This window comes from Mus caroli, unplaced genomic scaffold (genome assembly GCF_978045245.1).
Source record: "Mus caroli unplaced genomic scaffold, Mus_caroli_1 scaffold_9, whole genome shotgun sequence".
In the NCBI taxonomy this organism is placed as follows: domain Eukaryota; kingdom Metazoa; phylum Chordata; class Mammalia; order Rodentia; family Muridae; genus Mus; species Mus caroli.
In genome coordinates, this window is record NW_028227264.1 from 107,575,798 (window position 1) to 107,598,881 (window position 23,084).

Here is a 23,084-nt window from a genome sequence, read left to right on the forward strand (position 1 = left end):
CATATATACTATCTCCACAGACACCTGATCTTGACTATCAGGTCAGTACTATAGTAGGCAGATCCCACTACTGGGTAAGACTGTTGATAACTTTCCTTCTATAGCAGCCTACATAGCATGCTCTGGCCTTATGAAAATTACCAGCAAGAGGCCAACTGTAGTTTCACACCTCCGTATCCTACAATTAAAGTGTGTAGTGTCTTCAGCCATAGGGTCGTTACCACCTAGTTCTGGTGAGCGGCCGAGAGCAAGGCAATGACCTGTATTGTTAAGCCTCTATGGCCACCTTAAGCAGTAACTTACAAGGAAGTGTCCCAGGCCTGGCACAGAAGATTTCCTCTTAAAAGCCCATGGCTCCTGAGAGCAGCATTACCTACCAAGTACATAAGGCACCTCTGCTCAAATTTCTTTTTTAATTCAAGGTGAGAACTGATAAGGAAAGAGATGAAGACTTGGCATACTCTGTAAATAGGTACCTCCTGCAGCTTCTACTGTTAGGGGAGAAGGAAGACAAGAGGGAGGGGAACTGCTTCTAACAAGGAAAATCTGGAATTTCAAGATTCTCAGGTCCATCAACATGGCTGTCTGGATTTTAAGTCTCAGGGGGTCCCGTTCCTCCTCAGGCAAAATCCTGAGTCTAGTACAGCAGACTCCCTGAAACTCACAAATATCTCTGGTTCTTTTCTGACTGCACTGCTGTCGTTCAAAAGTCTCAGTGTGTTGCAGAAAGGCTCCTTCTTGGTTTCCACGTTTTCCTTTTAGTTCCTAGTCTGGTCCTCTGAAATTTCTTTCTCTACTTCATCAATGTCACCGGGTAAAAGCCATAAGATTCTCTTTTCCACACAATGTGTACAACCTCTGAAAAATCTTGAGATATGACACCCATGGAACAGGCATTCCATCCCAGTCCACCCTATATAAAGTTCTGGCAGTTGTACCCCAGAGCACACTGGGACCTCCTATTTGTCTACCAGCCACCAATGCTGGCATCCTCTCTCAGCCTTAGTGCCAACTGACTAGCCAGAGATATAATTTTCATCTTTAGAATACCATTTGCTTCTTTCCCCCTCTCTTACTGATATACTAAGACACCAAATTTAAAAAAAAAGAATCTGTCTCAGAGATTCAATGTGGACATTAAATTTGATGATGCATTTGAAATTGACATATATAAGTATACATGACTGGGTCAACATTGACTTAGTGCCAACCTTCCCAGATGATGATCTCACAGAATGGGAAATTAAATTGCAAAGAGCCTTGAGGTTATCACTAAAGGTCTCAGGGCTGGACAGATAGTCATAAACCTTCACAGTTAGACCTTTAGCTATACATTGCCACCTGTCCTCTCGGTACACACTTCTTTTCCTTCCAAGGATCCTCACCAAAGTCAATGGCTTCTGGAACTATGCCACAACAGTTAGGTTACAGGGCTTTTCTCACATGTAACACTGTATGAGCCTTCCCACCTATTAGGGGATTGATATTTCCTCTTGAGCCTTCCCTAACCTGTGCTACTTTGCTGCTGTCCATGTCAAGTTCAGCATTTAGGCTTGTCTGTACATTATCTTCCCTTAGTTAATACTTTTCATTGTTGATTTCTAATTATTTTCTCTTATCATGCCATAGCTTGTTTCCTCTACAATTAAGTGTGATACTGATTGAACTCTCTTGAAAAAAAAAATCTTTATACTTGGAAGTATTCTTCTCTTTCCTCAATTTCATGAAGTTTGGCTATTACATCTATTGCTTCTCTCTTCAAGGCCTCTCTAATCTTTTGCTCACCAAATCTACTGGTGTGTTGTGTTGTTGTGTTGTGTTGTGTTGTGTTTTGTTTTGTTTTCCAAATCTTTCTCTTCCCTGCTTTCTAGCTTAAGCCCAGCATACATTTCCTTACGTTTTTGTGTTTTGTCTTTTTTGAAACCTCAAAATAGATTTCTGTATTTTTCTACTTAGTGAATACTCACTCGTGAGGGACTGTAGTAATAAACACCAGAGTAGGCTGCTTAAAAGAGAGGAGACTCGTGAGCTTGCCTGTTTCTCAGGTGGCGTCCTTGCTCGTCTGCTTCCAGCCATGAGATGTAGTAAGAACAAAAGCCTCACTTAAATCCCCACAGATTCTGACATCATGCTCTCAGATTCCCCAACCTCCAGAAGAAGATGTAAAAGCAATTTCTATGCTTTGTAAATTACCCAGCTACCTGAATTCTGTTATAGTTACAGAAAACAAACTAAGACAGCTCCATTGGTTAAAGGCCAGTCTTAGCAGAAATTGGAAGGATGCATTCACACCATTCACAGGAGGAATGATGGGAACAACATTCACAAGAGGGGAATGGAATTTGCAGAATCAGAGACAGGAGGGGAGAGGCAGATGAACAAACAGCTGAGACAGGCTGTTTTGGATGACCAAGGTATGTTGTGTTGTGAGTTTATAAAGCCAAGGTAGATTATGACCAAACTGTTAATATCCTTGTAGATCACTAACATAGTAATTTCTTTTCTCAGATCTAAAGTCAATAGAAAAACACTTGAAGCATTTTAAGCCCTGGGTGTGTATGTATTATTCATTCTGACTACCAGCCTACAGTATGGGTAATATGAGTAATAATTTAGAGGTAGCCCATGTGGCTGAACCTAGACCAATCACAAAATGTTAACAACCAGGATATAGGATTCCAGCTTAAGCTAGGCTGATGATGGTGATGTAGAGAAACTAATGGAGGATTGAAGAGGTATTACCAGGTAGAATTGTGGGAGCTGATTAGACTCCATCACAGGAGCAAGAGAGGAACAGGGCACCAATATTTCTGAAGTGGCTGACTCCAGGAAAAGGGGGACATTTAGGACAACAACTGATTATACTCAAACAGATGAACAGCACAAACGAATCTATAATGAAGTGTGCAACTGCTGTATAATAATTTTGACTTTTTAAAGACGGTTGCTTTTTTAAAAAATAATTATTATTCTAGATTTAGTTTCTATAATAAATCATCCTAGATTTAGATTCTAGAAGTAGAAAATGTAGAATGTTCTCATAAACTCAGTAGCAAGGCTGCAATGGTGTTTTCCTATGTCACATAGATTTTGCATCTCTGACCATAGATCGGATCCTGGAACATCATCTCATATTATTTTCCAAAGCCAACTGTGAGGCTAGAGTTTTAGTGGCCATCAGCTATGGATTTCCCAGTCCTGTTCTCCAACCATTTGATCTGACATCAAAACATCATAGTCTCTTACTTACTCCTGACAAGTCCTTATCTGCTAAACTGAGACTACAACTTCTTTTTCAACACTATCATTCCTTTGTGCCTCTAGTTGGAAATTCCCTGTCCACACTGCCTGCCAGGGCCATTCTTCCAGTGTCAAGAGCTTGTATTGTTTCTCATTCCAAGTCTCCCTGAAAGCCCTTGTCCTGTCTTAGTTAACTGATCATTCCCAGATGAAGCTTAGGATTTGATTAATGGCATTCCTCTGCTTTCTTAAGCTTACAACCGAGTTATCTTGAACGCTTCTATTTCCCATAATCACTGTATAAGGCTCTGTGCAGAATTGCGACTTCTTTTCTGTACTTCTGGGGCCAAAGAACGAGGGCGGATCCTGATTTTGTGAAGATAAACGTCACTATTTGCTTTTCTTAGGTCTATAATGTAGTAGCAAAGGTTATCTTCTCCAGGACACTATGATTGACACTACCTGGATTTCCAGTTTGCGGTGATGATAAAAATATTTGCTGATATAGGTAAGATGTAAGATCAAAGTGTCCCATAATTGAGAACCAACATATCGGGAAAACTCTTCTGATGATTCACCTGAATCTGCTAAAAGCTTTACATGAGTAAGAAAATAATGCATTTAATCATAACCTTTTAACAAAGCAAAACTTGATTTATTCTGACTGACATAGTCACCAAGTTTTACATAATTGAAAATATGCAATAGTGATTGTATCTGTCATTCCTGCCAGAAAACTGTAATCAATTCCAAAGACATAAATAAAGAATTAATTAGACTAATCATGACACGATAGAATAGAGGCATCCACTAGGGAAAGACAACATTTCAATATAAAGTTATTGAAAGGTACCTAAGGTATACTGTTAGGAAAGAGGGCACGGGGAAGCAAGGAAGCTACGTTTCAGTATAAGGTCATTGAAAGATATCCAACATGTACTGTTCAGAAAGGGGAAGAAAGGGATCAGGCAGGCTGACAGCAATCTTCACCTCTCCCTTTGTTCCCCCATTCTCATCCCTAGCACTGCAAAAGGGCACTTGCTGCAGCCTTCCCTTCCGCTGCCACCCACACATCTCCCCTGGATCCCACACATCTTCCCCTCCTTACCTTCCTCCTCTCTAGTCATTTTATCCCATCCTCCAACTCCAGCAGGCACTCTCTATGAACCAACAGGTCATTCCTCTCAGGAAAGTAAGCAGTCTTTCTGCAGGTCTTCACCTCTCCCTCCATTCTTCTAGATCCAATCCCCCAGTCTCATCCCCAGCTCTACAGCAGACCTTCTGGAGTAACCTGTCTTCATTCTCTGCCTCCAATACAAGGAGTTTAATGAACAGATCTTAGTGGAACACTCTGCTTTCCTCCTTCCTGTGAACCGCCTTAGACCCCTAGCCTATCCCCATCCCTAAGAGTCAGCTTCCAATACACATTTCGCCTGGTACCTCCAGTGCCCACAACTCTCAGATCCAAAATTTTCTCAAATCCAAAATTTTCTCAGATCCAAAATTTTCTACCAGGTAACACCCAGCAATCGAACCCTACTAAAAAGAAAGAAAACAGAAACCAAAGCCCATCCTACAAAGACAAAACCAGACATCTTCTCAATCTCAGCCTAGACACCAGGATATAGGGGGAAAAAATCAATAATAAGACAGAATTCTCAGGATCCACTATAGCCCAGCAATCATATCACAGACATCCATGAATAGTCCAACATAGCTAAAACACAAGAAAATGGATAATTTTCTTGATAGACACTACTTTTCAATGTTAAATCAAGATGAGATAAACAATTTAAGCCCCTAGCGAAACAGAAGCAGTCATTAAAAGATTCCTAATGAAAAAATAGTATTCCTACCAGACTTTCAAAGAAGAGTTTATGCCATACTTCTCAAATTATTCCATAAAATAGAAACCGAAGAAACATTGCCCAATTCCTTTTATGAAGCCACAGTTACCTGGATACCCAAGCCATATAAATACCCAGCAAGGAAAGAGAATTTCAGACAAGTTTACCTTATTAGGAACATAGATACAAAAACACCAAATAAAATACTTGCAAATTGAATTAAAAAACACACCAAAAACATCATCCACTATGATCAAATAGGCTTCATCCCAGAGATTCAAGGATGGTTCAGTAAGCCGGGCGTGGTGGAGCACGCCTTTAATCCCAGCACTCGGGAGGCAGAGACAGTCGGATTTCTGAGTTCGAGGCCAGCCTGGTCTACAAAGTGAGCTCCAGGACAGCCAGAGCTATAAAGAGAAACCCTGTCTCGAAAAAACCAAAAAAAAAAAAAAAAAAAAAAAAAAAAAGGATGGTTCAGTGTACAAAGATCAATACATGCAATCCACCATATAAATATATTGAAAGAATATAAACATATCAAAAGAAATTACATGATCATCTCATTAGACACCAAAAAAAAAAAAACCTCTGTCAGAATCCAACCCCCTTCATAATAAAAGTTCAGAAGGATACAAGGCACATATCTAAGCATAAAAAAGGCAATTACACAGCAAACCAATAGCAAGTGTCAAATTACATTGAGAGACAGTCAAAGAAATTTCACTAAAATTAGGAACAAGACATACCTTTTCAATTTGGTATGTGAAGTCATAGCTAGAGCAATAAGACAAATGAAGGAGATCAAGTGGGTACAAACTAGAAGAGAAGAACTCCAAGTATCATTATTTCCAGATGACATGACAGTATACATAAACTACCCTAAATCCTGCTAGGGATTCCTACTGATAGAAACTTTCAGCAAAGTGGCTAGATATAAAATTAAGTCAAATTCAGTAGCCCTCCTATATATAAATGACAAAAATGAGAATAAGATCAGGGAAACAACACCTTTCACAATAGCCCCAAATAACATAAAATGTCTTTGGATAAATCTAACTATGCAAGTGAAGACCTGTATGATAAACATTTCCATTTTATTAGATATTTTCTTCATTTACATTTCAAATGCTATCCCCAAAGCCCCCTATACCCTCTCCCCACCCTGCTCCCCAACCCACCCACTCCTGCTTCCTGGCCCTGGCATTCCCCTGTACTGGAGCATATGATCTTTGCAAGACCAAGGGCCTCTCCTCCCATTGATGGCCAAATAGGCCATCCTTTGCTACATATGCAACTAGAGACACAGCTCTGGGGGCTACTACTTAGTTCATATTGTTGTTCCTCCTATAGGGTTGCAGAACCCTTTAACTCCTTGGGTACTTTCTCTAGCTCCTTCATTAGGGGCCCTGTAGACACAAGGCCACCAACAGATTGGGAAAGGATCTTTACCAATCCTAAATCTGATAGGGGATTAATATCCAATATATACGAAGAACTCAAGAAGCTGGACTCCAGAAAAACCAAATAACTGTATTAAAAAATGGGGTACAGTGCTAAACAAAGAATTCTCAACAGAGGAATACCAAAGGGCTGAGAAGCACCTGAAAAAATATTCAACATCATTAATCATCAGGGAAATGCAAATCAAAACAACACTGAGATTCTACCTCACACCTGTCAGAATGGCTAAGATAAAAAATTCAGGTGACAGCAGATGCTGGCGAGGATGTGGAGAAAGAGGGACACTCCTCCATTGTTGGTGGGATTGCAAGCTGGTACAACCACTCTGGAAATCAGTCTGGCTGTTCCTCAGAAAATTAGACATAGTATTACTGGAAGATCCAGTAATTCCTCTCCTTCCTCACCCAGAAGATGGTCCAACTTATAATAAAGACACATGTTCCACTATGTTCATAGCAGCCTTATTTTTTAATAGCCAGAAGCTGGAAAGAACCCAGATGCCCCTCAACAGAGGGATGGATACAGAAAATGTTGTACATTTACACAATGGAGTACTACTCAGCTATTAAAAACAATGAATTTATGAAATTCCTAGGCAAATGGATGTATATGGAGGATATCATCCTGAATGAGGTAACCCAATAACAAAAGAACACACATGATATGCACTCACTGATAAGCAGATATTAGCCCAGAAACTTAGAATATCCAAGATACAATTTGTAAAACACATGAAATGCAAGAAGAAAAAAGACCAAAGTGTGAATATTTTATTCCTTCTTAGAAAGGGGAGCAAAATACCAGTGGAAGGAGTTACAGAGACAAAGTTCAGAGCTGAGATGGAAGGAAAGACCATCCAGAAACTGCCCCACCCGGGAATCCATCCCATATACAACCACCAAACCCAGACAGTATTGCATATGCCAGAAAGATTTTGCTGACAGGACCCTGACATAGCTCTCTCTTGTGAGGCTATGCCAATGCCTGGCAAATACAGAAGTGGATGCTGACAGTCATCTATTGGGTGGATAAACATTTTCATTAGCTGAGGTCTATACTGTTAATCAAGGTGTGGTGATTAATGTTGCCAGTTTGACAAGATCAGGAATTATTTAGCAGAGAGCTCTCTGAGCGAGTCTGTGAGGGAGTTTTGGTTAGCTTAGTTAAGGTGGACAAACACACCTTAGCTGTGGATGATGTCAATCCATGCGTTGGGGTCTGAGGCTGAAATAAAGGGAAAAACAAGCAAGCACCAACATTAACCACTCTCAGGTTGACTGTACACTCTGTGACCAACTGCCTCAACTCCATCCACCATACCTTCTTTACCATGATGAGCTATACACTCAAACTGTGAGCCAAAATAAATCCTGTAAGTTGCTCTTTTAGTTGTCATTCAAAACCAAGGTGACTTATAAAAGGAAGCATTTAATTGGGGCTTGCATATAGTTAGTTGCCTAGAGTGGGTTCATTTACATAGTAGGACACATGCCAGGAAGCAGCTAGGCATGGTGCTGGAGTACCAGAGAGCTTACATTGGATCCACAAGCACACAGCAGAAAGATCAAAGTCAGGCCTGGAATATGCCTTTGAATCCTCATAATTCATTGCCAGTGACATTCCTCCTCCATCAAGGTCATATCTCCTGGTTCTTCCTAAAGAGTTCACCAACTGGGAACCAAACATTCAACTCTGAGAGCCTAGGGAACTGTTCTTATTCAAACCACCACAGTAGCTTTTGCCATATATCTAGTTACAGAAACAAGAAGAGTCAACAATACACAATATGTTCAAACACAGAGGAACAGATAAGGACAGTGTGGTATGTCACACAAAATATATTTCAATGTGGAAATAAAATGCAATCCTTTTATTTGCATCAATATGGACATATGTGTATATCATGTTAACTGAAGTAAGCTAAGTACAAAAGGTCACATACCACATGTTCTCACATGCAGGAACTTTTTTAACGGTGATTTCTAGAGAGAGTAGACTAGTAATCACAAGAAGTTAGGTAGAAGAGTGAGAGGGTAGGAATAGAAGTTGGACAATGGATATCAAAATACAATGCTATGTGTAGAATAAGTTCTAGTGCTACAACACAGTAAGTAAGCTAACAGTAGTTTACAAGTTAGCACATATTTTAGAAAGAAATAAGGGAGAAGTCTAGGGGCTGAGGAGAAGGTTCAATCAGAAAAGACTCTAACATGCAAGCATGACTTTAATCTCTAGCATCCCTGTAAAAAGTTGGATCTGATGTCATCTGCTTGTAATACTAATTCTTAGGAGGTGGAGACACGAGGATTCCTGCGGTTCTCTAGCCAGTCTTCCCAGCCAGACAGCTCCACTGAAGAACCTGTTGAGAAACCCAAACCACTGTATCAAAAAGCAAGACAGACAGCTTCAAGGAACAGCACCCAAAGCTGACCTCTGGCCTCCACCGTCATGAGTACACATATGCATGCTTACCCATATACATGTACACACACACACACACCAGATGAAAAATAAAGCTTGTCATCATAGTAAATAATAATTCCACTGACTTGATCCTAAAACATGACATACATACATTAAATTAGCACATAGCCTTTAGTAATGTGTGAATTGTTATATGTGGTTAAAATGTGTTTCTGTCTTCTTTGAACTTCTACTTATAAGGACCTGAGCCAATTTATAAAAACAGAAAATCACATAACAATTTAATGTGAAATTTGCATCTTGCTCTCTTCTTTATACCATGACATTCAAGAATTAACATCATCTCTCAAAAATGAAAAATAAAACTAAATTCAAATTCTGAGTAAGAATGTACAGGGATTAGTTGATCTCTTTCTTTTTTCCATTTGTTTAGATATGTGTATTCACATCAAAGAATGGCCATAACATTACATTGGTTATTTCTACTCTTGAATTCCGGCCACTTAAAAATTGCTTTTCTGATATATTATAGGCAATGCTTTCAGTGGCACCTTACTTAACTGTTTGTTTGGTTTTGTTAAGCATTCTTCTCTACTAGATCTTGTGGAACAGATGCATTTCATGCTTGCTTTTAGCATCTGACATTGCAATGCAGTTGGTTAATGTTCTCATCAAGGAGAGGACGATTCAGACAATGGAAGAATTTACTATAATGGCTGAGAGGAGTTCAAAGGGCCAAAAGTCATTTTTCAATGTAAATTTTTAACAAATATTTGTTGTAGAGTAATTACTTCATCTTAATTCTCTGTATAACTTTGATTTTCTGGGTTTGTGGTGTAGTTTGAATAAGAATAAATTGTCTCAATTACTGTGAATTTAGGATGCAGGAACAATTCATGTCATTTTAAATGTTCCATGAGCAATGACATTTTTAGCAGCCCAATCACATAGGTAAGGAGACCTTTCTTAATGTCTAAGAGCTATATTGTTTGCTAGACTGCTTTACCTATTACACCACTGTTAAATACTAAATAAGTGGTAACACATTTCTTGTATCAATTATAAAACTACATTTGCTTTAAGATACCAGATTCAGCATACATTCGCCGAAATCCATTTTGCACTGTCTTTTTTCCTTCAAACAATCCATTGTTTACCTATATCATTGTCCCTTCAAAATGATAGCACCCCTTCCTTGTGAGATGTGCTTTCCTAAAAATAGTAATTAATAATCATAATAATAATACTTTTTTCAAGTTAGTGATATCTCCATCTTTTAGGGGGAAAAATCTATGAGCTATTACTTGTCAAATGTTCTTGGAAAGCCCTGTGAAGGATTAAGAGTTCTCTGCCAGTTTTTTGTTTGTTTGTTTGTTTGTTTTGTTTTTTCTAGACAGGGTTTCTCTGTGTAGCCCTGGCTGTCCTGGAACTCACTTTGTAGACCAGGCTGGCCTCGAACTCAGAAATCCACCTGCCTCTGCCTCCCAAGTGCTGGAGTTAAAGGTGTTCACCACCACAAAACTCTCTGCCAGTTTTTAAAAACGGCATATTTTGACTTTGTTGTTAGAATAATACAGTTAGAAGACAAGAAGGGTATCTTGCTTTTGTGAGGACATACTTCCACTCAACTTTGGTCCCTACCTATGTGACTTAGTCAGATTTGATGACTGTGCTGCCAACACAGATCACTGACGTACTCATCACTACCTAATGAGAAGGAACTGGGATGGACCGAATACTTAGGTGATGAGACACATGAAGACAAAGTGACATCATCAAAGTCTGTACAAAGGTTTCCTTCTATTTGACCATTTCTTAAGGTGGTAAAAGTGAGTCACCATATATAACATTACAGGCAGCCACAATCCAATGACCCAAGGCTTGAGTTTTTATCAGTTGCAATTTCCTTTCAACAAAATCTCATCTATCACATTAAATCAATATCTCTAATTTATATTTGATTGGTTTTATGGTTTCTTCCATTTATTTTAATTTTATTTTCATGTAAGAACTAAAGTCACTGGGAATTTAAGACAAGTGTAGTGTTCGTGTATATTTAAATAGTATTTCAATAGAAAATTGTCAACATTGAGCAGTCTTTGGAAAAATGTTGGACACGCTGTCATAAAGCCTTCTAACTTCTGTAGCTAGAGAGATTTGAATCTGACTTGAATGGGGCTTTCCCATTTAATGTGTGATGCCTTGCATTCAGCTAATTAATTTTCATTGATTGGCACTGGGGAAAAAAAGTGTCTCTATCAAATTTGTTTTTCCTGTTGTTCATTGTATGTGAAGCACCATTCTAATTGACTTTATTTCTATATCATGTGCTCATTACATTGATCTTTTCAGGTAAGTTATTCCCATCATTAGGTCAAGGAACAGGTCTGTAATTTTTCAATAGAACTTTTTTTTTAAGGTCATCCAGCACTGAGAAAGCAATAGAAGAGGCATTCAACATGAGATGTTTTGCCTTCTGGGCCAAATGTCTCACTTCTGAATTATATATCTCTGTAATTTACATATCATGTAAGATCTATGCTCACCTGAACTTACTCATATACTAAAAATAAGGTCACCAAATTCTCATTAAGGGAAGGGAACACAGTTAACGGTTCCTTTAAAATTTTCCATTCATCTTACTTTCCAGGAACAAATTGCTTTCAACTTCCTAGCACTTCAAAAACTGTTTCCTGCAGGTTAAATGCTGCTCATTTTTTAAATGACTGCTTACTTGAGTACTTCTTGTTTTAACAATGGTTTTCCACAGTAACCTGGGATTGTGCCCAAACCACTCTGAGGATAAAGTTTAAAGTTAAATGATTTTAGAGTCCATTTTATATCACTGTACTGAAGGAAGATGAAGGGAAAGAGTACATACTAAATACATTAGACACCTCATTAGGCATGTGCTTTAATATATCCCATGGCTTTAGAGAAAGTTATAATAAAGCAAATTCCATGGAGAATTGGAGGACTATATAGTAAATATGTCCACCATGCTTTTCAGAACTACAGAAGAAAATGCAAGCAACTCAAGTTGTGTAATCTGTAGAGTTTAATGGAAATACTTTCCAAAGTATAAAAGATCTCGGAGGTGGTGTAGGGCCAACTGTAAGAGGACTTTATACCCTTAGTCTGAAGATGGGGGAGTGTTATAGAGAGAACTACCTGACAGAAATTACGTGTTATGGTGAAAGAAAAATTAGACTGGTGCCAAATAAACATGCACAACACACACACACACACACACACACACACACACACACACACACACTAACCTCCCTTCCTGCCCCTCAGTTCTCGTTGAGACTCCCACTGGCCAAACTGAACTAGGAGCCAAAGGACAAAAGAGCTCAGGAAATGGCTCACAGTCTCCAGGAGAGAGCATGAATTGTAGCAGGAGATGTGGCCAGGCGAAGAGAACAATTCAATATCAAAATTATTCAGTGTTAACATTTTCCCAAGCCATTTTGCCACCAAATAGTTGTCCTTCAAAGGGCTCCATACCTGGAAAGGTTTCTTGATTGGGTAAAACAGAGTGGGTTTTCAACAATACCTTCTTGACTTATTGATCTCTCAGTAAAAATTTCCCACTTTCCTATCTAAAATTGAAAATCTTGGATATGTTTTCTTCTCTACTGTTTTATTTAAGCATGCACCTTTAGTGCTTAGGCTAGATCTATCACAACCAGACTTGCCAAATAGTTTACTTGCTGTGTGGTTTTTGTATAAAGTATTCAATCTTTTTGCACATCCTTTTTTTTCACATCTTAAAATAGGTTTTTTTTTTTTTAATGCCAGCGTGGAGTTGGGATGAGTCCTAAGACTGGAGGCCTAGTTGAGGCCCTCCCTGCAGTTAGTTAACGACTACTGGGGGCGGGGGAGGCATTTTCTTTAGGCATGTGATCACTGGTAGTTTCCTCATGCCCCAGTGAATGACTTCATGTCCATAGGCAGCATTGAATGGGATCAGTAGATAAATAGATGAATAAATAAATGGAGTTCCTTGGGGAAATTGAGGTAAGAGTATGGGAAAAGGGTATGATGACCTACTTACTGTATACGTGTATGAAATTTTTTAAAAATTAAAAAAAATTAAACATTAAATCGTTTTTGTTGTTGTTGTTGTTTGAATATATTTAAAACACTCCTGGTTGATTCACCTCAAAAAAAATAATAAAAACCTAAATTTTTTATTCTAATATTTTTTCACTCCCCCCCCCATTTATTGAAAAATAGATTATTTTCTCATACAATATATCCTAATTCTAGTTTCCCTTCTCCCTACTCTTCCTGGTTTCTCCCCCTGATTCCCTCACCTCTGGATCTACTCCCTTTCTGACTCTCATTAGTAAAGAACAGACTTCTAAGAGATAACAACCAAACACAACCAAATAAAACTTAATAAGATGAAGCAAAAACCATCATATCAGCATCCTAAGAATTGGCAAAAGAATCAGAGAGCCACTGGTTCTCACAGGTATTACGTATATGCAGAGGACCTGGTACAGCCCCATGGAGGCTGTGCTTGCTGCTTCAGTCTGTGGGAGCTCATCTGTGCCTTGCATTATAGATTCAGAAGGCCTTGTTTTCCTGATTTCCTCCATCACCTCTGGCTGTTAAAATCTCCACAGGATTCCCTGAGCTCTTACAGGAGGGATTTGATGAAAACTCTAATTTAGACTCTCTCTCCACATAATGTCTGGCTATGGATCTCTGTATCAGTTCCCATCTATTACCGGGAAATCCTCTCTGATAAAGGACTGGATAAGGCATTGAATTATGAGTAAAACAGAATATCATCTTATATATACAATTTTTTTAGCTATAGTATTTAGTTTTATCCTAGGACAATGGGTTATCTAGTCTCTACTTCTTGATTCTCCTAGCAATGTTGGGTACAGGTTCCTTCTTGTGGAGTGGGCCTTGGGTCAAATCATGTTAATTGTCTACTTCCACAAGTTCTAGGCCACCATTGCCCTCAAATGTCTTGTAGGCAAGGTTAAGATAGATTGTAGGTCAAAGGTTTTGTGGCTCTAATGGTGTCCACATTTCTCTTCTGGTAGTGGGCAGAGTAGCTTCCTGCACAAAAGAGACTAGAACATAGAGGAGAGAGCTCCAGGCAGGCACCAGCTGAATTTCTCTGTGTACCATGAATTGTGTGCATATTGTCATCAGCAATGGGTCCCCACTGTCAGTTGTCAAAGAGTTACCTATTGTCATAGCAATAGCCTGGGATGTTTGGAGATTTCCATGGAAACCCCTTGGCCAACAACTCAAATGAATGCAACACTATCCAACCACTAGTGAAGCCTTGCTTGGTAACAAGAGATGATCAGTTAAGACTCCATCTCCTCCATTACTAGGAGTCCTCATTGGGATCACCCTTGTAAATTCCATGCAATTTCCCCTTCACTAGGTTTCTACCCCACCAATTCCACCTGTCTCTTCCCACTGCTTGGTCTCACACCCATCTTCCATCTTCCCAGTACACCCTTAAAATAGAATAGTCTATTTCCTCTTCCCAGGAAGAACCGTGCATATCACATAGACCCCTCTCCTTTATGTAACCTCTCTGGATCTACAGATTGTGTGGCTTGATTACCGTTTACTTAACAGCTAATATCCACTTATCAGTGAATACATACAATATCTTATCTTTCTGGGTCTGGGTTACCTTCCTCAGGATGATTTTTGCTAGTTCCATCCATTTGCCTGCAAATTTCATGATGTCATTTTTTAATAGATGAGTAATACTCCATTGTGTAAATGTACCACATTTTCTTTATTCATTTTTCTATCTAGGGACAACTAGGTTATTCCCAGTCTCTGGCTATTATGAATAAAGTCAAAAGGAACATTGTTCAGCAAATGTCCTTGTGGTAAAATGGAGCACCCTTTGGGCATATGCCCAAGAGTGGTACAACTGGGTCTTGAGGTACATCAATTCTCAGTTTTCTGAGCAACTGCCATATTGATCTCCATAGTGGCTGTACAAGTTTGCACTTTCACCAGCAATGAAGGGTTCCCCTTGCTCCACATCCTCGAAAACATGAGCTGTTACTTGTGTTATTGATCTTAGCCATTCTGACAGATGTAAGATGGAATCTCAGAATAGTTTTGCTTTGCATTTCCCTGATGACTGAGGATGTTGAACATTTCTTTAAATGTTTCTCAGCCATATGAGATTCATCTGTTATGATGGTTTTTTCAACCTTCCTAATGTTGCAACCCTTTAATACACTGTCTCCTATTATGGTGATGCCCCTCACCCTACCATGAAATTATTCCCACTGCTACTTCATAAGTGTAATTTTGCTACTGTTATGACTCATAATGTAAATATCTGTGCTTTCCAATACTCTTAGGCAATCCCTGTGACAGGGTCATTCAACCCCAAAGAGGTCATGACCCAAAGGATGACAATCACTGTCTTAGAGTTTCCATTGCTATGAAGATACACCATGACCAAGGCACCACTTATAAGGACAACACTTAATTGGGGCTGGCTTATAGGTTCAGAGGTTCAGTCCATTATCATCAAGCAGAAAGAAGGCAGTGTCTAAGCAGAGACAGTGCTAGAGAAAGGGCTAAGAGTTCTACCTCTTGTTCCAAAGGCAAACAGAAAAAAAACTGGCTTACAGGCAGCTAAGAAGAGGGTCTCAAAGCCCACACCCATGGTGACACACTTCCTCCAACAAGGTCACACCTATTACTACAAGGCCACAACTACTCCAACAAGGCCACACCTTCTAATAGTGCCACTGCTAGGGCCAAGCATATTCAAAGCACCACAAACACTAATCTCTAAAGAGAGATTGAGAATTCTCTGTTTAGATCTATACATCATTTTAAAATTAGATTATTTGGATATTTTTATATCTAGTTTCTTGAATTCTTTATATATTTTGGATATTAGTTCTCTCTCAGATAGGGAGTTAGTAAAAATCTTTTCCCACTCTGTAGGCTTCCTCTTTGTTCAGTTGATGGTGTTCTTTGCCTAACAGAAGCTTTTCATTTCATGAGGTTCCATTTATTAATTGTTGTTCTTAGTGCCTATGCCATAGTTGTTCTGTTCAGAAAGTTGTCTCTTGAGTCAATTTGTTCAAGGCTATTCCCCAATTTCTCTTCTATCAGGTACAGCATGTCTGGTTTTATGTTGACTTCTTTAATCTACCTGAACTTGAGTTTTGTCCACAGTGATAGATATGAATCTATTTGCATTCTCCCTCATGCAGGCATCCAGTTTAACCAGCACCATTTGTTGAACATGCAGACTTTCTCCAGTGTGTATTTCTGGATTCTTTATTTAGAAAAGAAAAGAAAAGAAAAGAAAAGAAAAGAAAAGAAAAGAAAAGAAAAGAAAAGAAAAGAAAAGAAAAGAAAAGAAAAGAATAATCAGGTGTTCCATAGGTGTGTGAATTTTTGTCTTGGTCTTTAATTAAATTCCGTTGATTAAGATGTCTGTTCTTATGCTAATATGATATGATTTTTATTACTATAGCTCTGTACAATCTGAAAACTGCAACGGTGAGACTTCCAGCAGTAATTTTACAGTTTGGGATTGCCTTTAGTTACCTTGACTGCTTGTTTGGTTTTTGTTTGTTTTTTCCTGTATGACGTTGAGAACTGTCCTTTCAAGATTAGTAAATAATTGTGTTAGAATTTTCATGGAGATTGCATTGAATCTGTGAAAAGCTTTTGGTCAGATGGACATTTTTACTAAATTAATCCTACTGACCCGTGGTCATAGGAGATCTTTCTATCTTCTGATATCTTCTTCAATTTGGTTTATCAAAGACTTGAAGGTTTTAATCATACAAGTCTTTCATTTGCTTAGTTAGAGTTACCACTATATCTTTCATATTATTTGAGGCTATTAAAAAAAGAAATTGTTTCCCTAATTTCTATCTCAGCCATTTATCACCCATATATAGGAGGGGTTGATGATTTTTTGAGTTAATCTTGTATCCAGCTACTTTGCCGAAAATGTTTACCAGATGTGTGAGTTCCCTGTGGAATTTTTAGGGCCACCAATGTATACTGTCATATCATCTTTAAATAATACTTGGGCTTCTTCCTTTCCAATATATAATACCTTTATCTCCTTCAGTTGTCTTATTGCTCTAGCTAAGACTTCAAGTACTATATTTAATGAATGCGGGAGAGTGAACAACCTTATCTTGCCTCTGATTTTAGTGGAATTGTTTTGAATTTCTCTCCATTTAAGTTGATGTTAGCTGTAGGCTGGCTGCAGTCTGACTTCATTATGTTTAGGTATATCCATTGCTTCACTAATCTCTCCAGGACTTTTCTCATGAGGGGATATTGGATTTTGTCTTCATCTAATGAGATGATCATGTCAAGTTTATTTTTCCAGTTTGTGAATGTGGTATATTACATTTACTGCTTTTTATATTGAAACATTCCTGAATCTCTGGGATGAAGCCTACTTGACCATGGGGATGATTTGTGTGTGTGTGTGTGTGTGTGTGTGTGTGTGTGTGTGTGTGTGTGTTATCTTGGACTTCAGTTTGCAAGTATTTTATTGGACATGTTTGCATCTATGTTTATAAGGGAAATTAATCTATAATTCTTTCTTTGTTGAATCTTTATGTTATTTGGGTATCATAGTAATTGTGTTCTTATGAAATAAATTGGGCAATGTTTCTTTTTTTCAATAGTTATTTTACTTTTTTACACTTCAAATGTTGTCCCCCTGCCTGGTCTCCCCTCGACAAACCCCTTAGCCCATTTTCCCTCCCCTTTGCCTCAAAGAGGGTACTCCCCACCCACTTCTGCCTCACCCTCTGGCATCCCCCTATCCTGGAGTATTAAGCCTCCACAGGGCCAAGAGCCTCTCCTCCCATTGATGCTAAATAAGTCAGTCCTCTGCTACATATGTAGCTGGAGCCATGGGCTCATCCGTGTATACTCTTTGGTTGGTGATTTAGTCCCTAGGAGCTCTGGGTGATCCCATAAGTTGATATTATTTTTCTTCCTATGGGGTTGCAATCTTCTTCACCTTCTTCAGTCTTTCCCCTAACTCTTCCACTGGGGTCCCTGAGCTTAGTCCAATGTGAGTATCTGCATCTATATTAGTCACATGCTATGTTTCTTTTGTTTCCATTTTCTGAGGAATAATTTGAGGAGTAATGGCATTATCCCTTCTTCAGGTACAAATCTGGTAGAATTCTGCATTTAAAAAAATCTGACTCTAACATTTTTGGGGTTGGAAGACATTTAATGTCTGCTTTTATTTCACCAGTGGTGATAGGTCTATTTAAATTGTTTATCTGATCTTCCTTTAACTTTGTTAAGTAGTGTATATTAAGAAAAATATCCATTTCCTTTACATTTTCCAATTTGATGGAGTACAGGAGTCTTAGAGTTTTATTGCTGTGTATAAACACTATGAGCATGCCAACTCTTATAAAGAAAAGTGTTTCTTTATAAGAAAAGGGCTGGCTTACAGTTTCAGAGATTTGTAAATGTACTTCTATTTGCCTGATTTAATTGTCATCTCTGAGGCTTACTGCATCAGTGTGCTCACCTAGGCCCAGTCCTGGAAACTTCTAGCCTCCACACAATCTTATCTAGGCCTAGAATGTTTTTTGCCTCTGAGACTTACTGCTGAATAAGCTCACCCCTTCCTAGTTCTTTTTGATCTCTAGCTGGATGATTCAACTCAACTGTTTTGGCTCCAACTCCCATCCAAGATGACTGACTCAGACTGGCTTCCCTGGGCTTCTCCTGGATGGCTCTGCTTAACCCCACATTCTAGCAATCTGTTCTAATCTTCTGGCTTCTTCTCATTCTCTGACTGTTTCTGTCTCCACCTGTGTCTAGCTTGTTCTTTCTGCAGCCTGTCTTTGTAAAGCTCTCCCAGTAAAAACTATCTCCTATCTATTGTTCTCTCTCTCTCTCTCTCTCTCTCTCTCTCTCTCTCTCTCTCTCTCTCTCTCTCTCTCTCTCTCTCTCTCTCTCTCTCTCTCCTAAATAGCTTCCCTTTCCTCTCTCTTCTGGGCTTATCCCATCTGTCAAATATTTCTCTGATTCGTCAATTTCTCTGCCACTCAATTAGAAATAACTTTCAAACATGGTGCTTCCTTGTACAAACTAACTTTAACTTCCTTGTTTGGATTGAAGGTATGTACTACGAGTGGGAGGGATTAATGGTGTGTGCTATGCACTGGTCCCTCTGAGGAGGGAGTGAAGATGACTTTAGGAAAGACAAAAAGAAGACTCAGAGACAAAAGTTAGAAAATGGGAGGGCTGGCTAGTGAATACTGTGGCAGCCTCAAGTTTAATTCTCATAGACTTTATACACTTTACAGTATTGTGAGAAACAAAGTCACAAGTCAGGAGAGACAATAGCTGACGTACATTGGATATCTGTACCTATCTGGAGGCCTCTCTGTTCCTTCCTCCAAGATTAACAGAATATTCAGCTCCTTGCCTTGGGCTTCAAGTGTATCCCCTCTTATCGTTGCATGTGTCAACAGGGCAGGAAATCTGCCAGCAGGCCCTGACCTGCTTTGACTCTACCTGACAGGCAGACATTTCCAGAAGCAGGCAAAATGGCTCCCAACAGTGGCTGAGCTATACCACAACTAGAAACAGTTTATTTAAGTAAATAACGCAATCTCAGAGTTCACAATGTGTTTAAGTATCCTGCAAGACAGGTTCAGTCTATCCCCATGGCAGGAGACAGTGGCATGCAGGCAAACATGGTGCTGGAGAAGGAACAGGGAGTTCCTTCTTAATCGAGAGGCAGCAGTAGGTCACACTGGGTGAAGCTTGAGCATAGAAGATCTCAAAGACAGTAGTAACACACTTCCTTCAACAGGGCCACACCTCGTAAATGTGCTCCCTACGGGCCAAGAATTCAAATGCATGAGTCTATGGAGACCATACCTACTCAAACCACCACAAAGGGCTTTTAAAGTATGTCCTTATATGATTCCCTGGACTTCCTCAGTGTCTGTTATTATGTCCCCCTTTTTGTTTCTTATTTTGTTAATTTGGATATTCTTTTCTGCCTTTTAGTTATTTTGGATAAGTGTTTTGATATATTGATGATTTTCTCAAAGAACCAATTTTTTGTTTGATTCTTCGTATTGTTTTGTTTTTTATTTTATTGATTTATTTTATTGGTGTTTTTATTTTATTTTTGCCATGTATTCATCTTGAATATGACTATCTCTTTTTATTCTAGAGCTCTCAGGTATACTGTTAAGTTGATGGTCTGAGATCTCTCCAATTTTTATGTAGTGCTATGGACTTTCTTCTTCACAACACTTTCATTGTGTACCAGAAGTTTGTATATGCGATATATTCATTTTCATTGAACTCTAGAAAGTTTTTAATTTCTTACTATATATCTTTTTATATAATTTTTATTAGATATTTTCTTTATTTACATTTCAAACGTTATCCCCTTTCCTGGATTCTCCTAAAAAAAAAAAACCCTCTCCTCTCCCCTCTACCCCTGCTCACCAACCCACCTACTCCTGCTTCCTGGTTCTGGCATTCCCCTACACTGGGGCATAGAGCCGTCACAGGACCAAGGGCCTCTCCTCCCATTGATGACCAACAAGGCCATCCTCTGCTACATATGCAGCTGGAGTCCTAAGTCCCTCCATGTGTACTCTTTGGTTGGTGATTTAGTCCCTGGGAGCTCTGGGAGTATGAGTTGGTTCATATTGTTGTTCCTCCTATGGGGCTGCAAACCCCCTCAGCTTCTTGGGTACTTTCTCTAGTTCCTCCATTGGGGACCCTATACTCAGTCCAGTGGTTGATTGAGAGCTTCCACCTCTGTATTTTTCAGGCACTGGTAGAGTTCCTCAGGAGACAGCTATATCAGGCTCCTGTCAGCAAGCACTTGTCAGCAGCATCCACAATAGTGTCTGGGTTTGATAACTGTGTATGGGATGGATCCCCAGCTGGGATAGTCTCTGGATGGCCTTTCCTTTAGTCTCTGCTCCACACATTATCTCTGTAACAACTCCCATGGGTATTTTGTTCCCCTTTCTAAGAAAGACTGAAATATCCACACTTTGGTCTTCCTGAGCTTCATGTGGTCTATGAGTTGTATCTTGGGTATTCCAAGCTTCTGGGCTATTATCCACTTATCAGTGAGTGCATATCATGTGTTCTTTTGTGATTAGGTTACCTCACTTAGAATGATATCCTCCAGATCCATCCACTTGCCTAAAAATTTCATAAATTCATTGTTTTTAATAGCTGAGTAGTATTCCACTGTGTAAATGTACCACATTTTCTGTATCCATTCCTCTGTTGAGGGACATCTGGGTTCTTTCCAGCTTCTGGCTATTATAAATAAGGATGCTATGAACATAGTGGAGCATGTGTCCTTATTACATGTTGGAGCATCTTCTAGGTATATACCCAGGAGAGGTATAGCTGGTCCTCAGGTAGTACTATGTCCAATTTTCTGAAGAACCACCAAACTGATTTCCAGAGTGGTTGTACCAGCTTGCAACCCCACCAGCAATGGAGGAGTGTTCCTCTTTCTCCACATCCTTGCCCACATCTGCTGTCACCTGAGTTTTTGATCTTAGTCATTCTGACTGGTGTGAGGTAGAAACTCAGGGTTATTTTGATTTGCATTTCCCTGATGACTAAGGATGTTGAACATTTCTTTAGGTGCTTCTTAGCCATTCAGTATTCCTCAGTTGAGATTTCTGGGTGCCCTTGCATTTTGGAGCATAGATGTTCAGAATTGAGAGTTCTTGGTATATTTTTTCCTTTGATAAGTATGAAGTATCCTTATCTTTTTGATGACTTTTGGTTGAAAGTTGATTTTATCTAGTATTTGAATGGCTACTCCCACTTGTTTCTTGCAGTGATGATGATGATGATGATGATGGTTGTGGTGATAATGATGATTGTGTGTGTGTGTGTGTGTGTGTGTGTGTGTGTGTGTGTGAGAGAGAGAGAGAGAGAGATCGGGTGTGTGTGCAGGAGCACACATGCACTTCCCTCTTTTTGATTTTTCTGGTCTGAGATTATTTATTCCCTGTGCCTTCATGTAGTTAATCTCTTTAAGTTGAAGTCTTCCTTTTATAACCTTCTGTAGGGCTAGATTTATAGTTTTATATTGTTTAAAATTGACTTTATCATGCAATATTTCATTTTCTTTATCTATGGTGAAGAGTTAGTGTTAAACTCTCTTTATCTAAAATTAATCTACACATTTTAATGTAATTTAAAAATAAATAATTTTGCAAAAATAATTGTTTGGCTTTCTCAAGAAAAATACTAGAGAACTACCTGGACATCTAAAGATACAAGGCTTGACCCATCCTAGGATAGCAGATAGACACTGCTTAGTGCAATGCTGAACTCTGACCTTTTGACCTTCTATAAGAACATTTAAAACATGATTATAATATGTGAGAAAAAACATTTATTATTTATCACTTTGTCAGTCATCTGGCAATTATTTTTCTGCTAATTAAGCATATCTATTAAAACTGTGCTACTCCCCTGAATCATTAAAGATAAAATACGTTCTTTAATTAACTTAAAAGTTTTGTTATTATCCATCAAGTAATGAAAGCTATTAAATTGTTTTATGAAATATTATTCCTAGAAATATTTGCAGATCTATGTACTCTATAATAGAGTGGGTCTTCTTGTAAAGACAAATTAACAAAAAAAATAATTTATCATTATTTCTGATATTCATTCAAAAAGTAATTTGGAGCAGGTCTAAAAAAATTAAAATGATTTCATAAAATTTTAAAGTATTGGATGACAATTACTTTTCAAAGCATGAAAATCAGTGTGCTTCTTTTCTTTCATCCATGATTCATTTATAACTCCCTGACAACTTATTATGTTTTTTTTCCTTTTTTTTTCTTTGTTTACTCCTTTCTTTTCCTTTTTCTTAGTAGACACATGTCCTAGGTAGTATTAACAATCAACTTGGCATAGCCTGAAATGGAAATAGTTGAGTAATTTTCTTTATCAAGTTGGTCTACGGGCATGGCTGGAAGGGATTGTGTTCACTGGTAATTGATGTAGGAACACCCAGCCCACTGTAGGGAAAAAGTACCTTTTCCTACCAGGCTATATATAGAA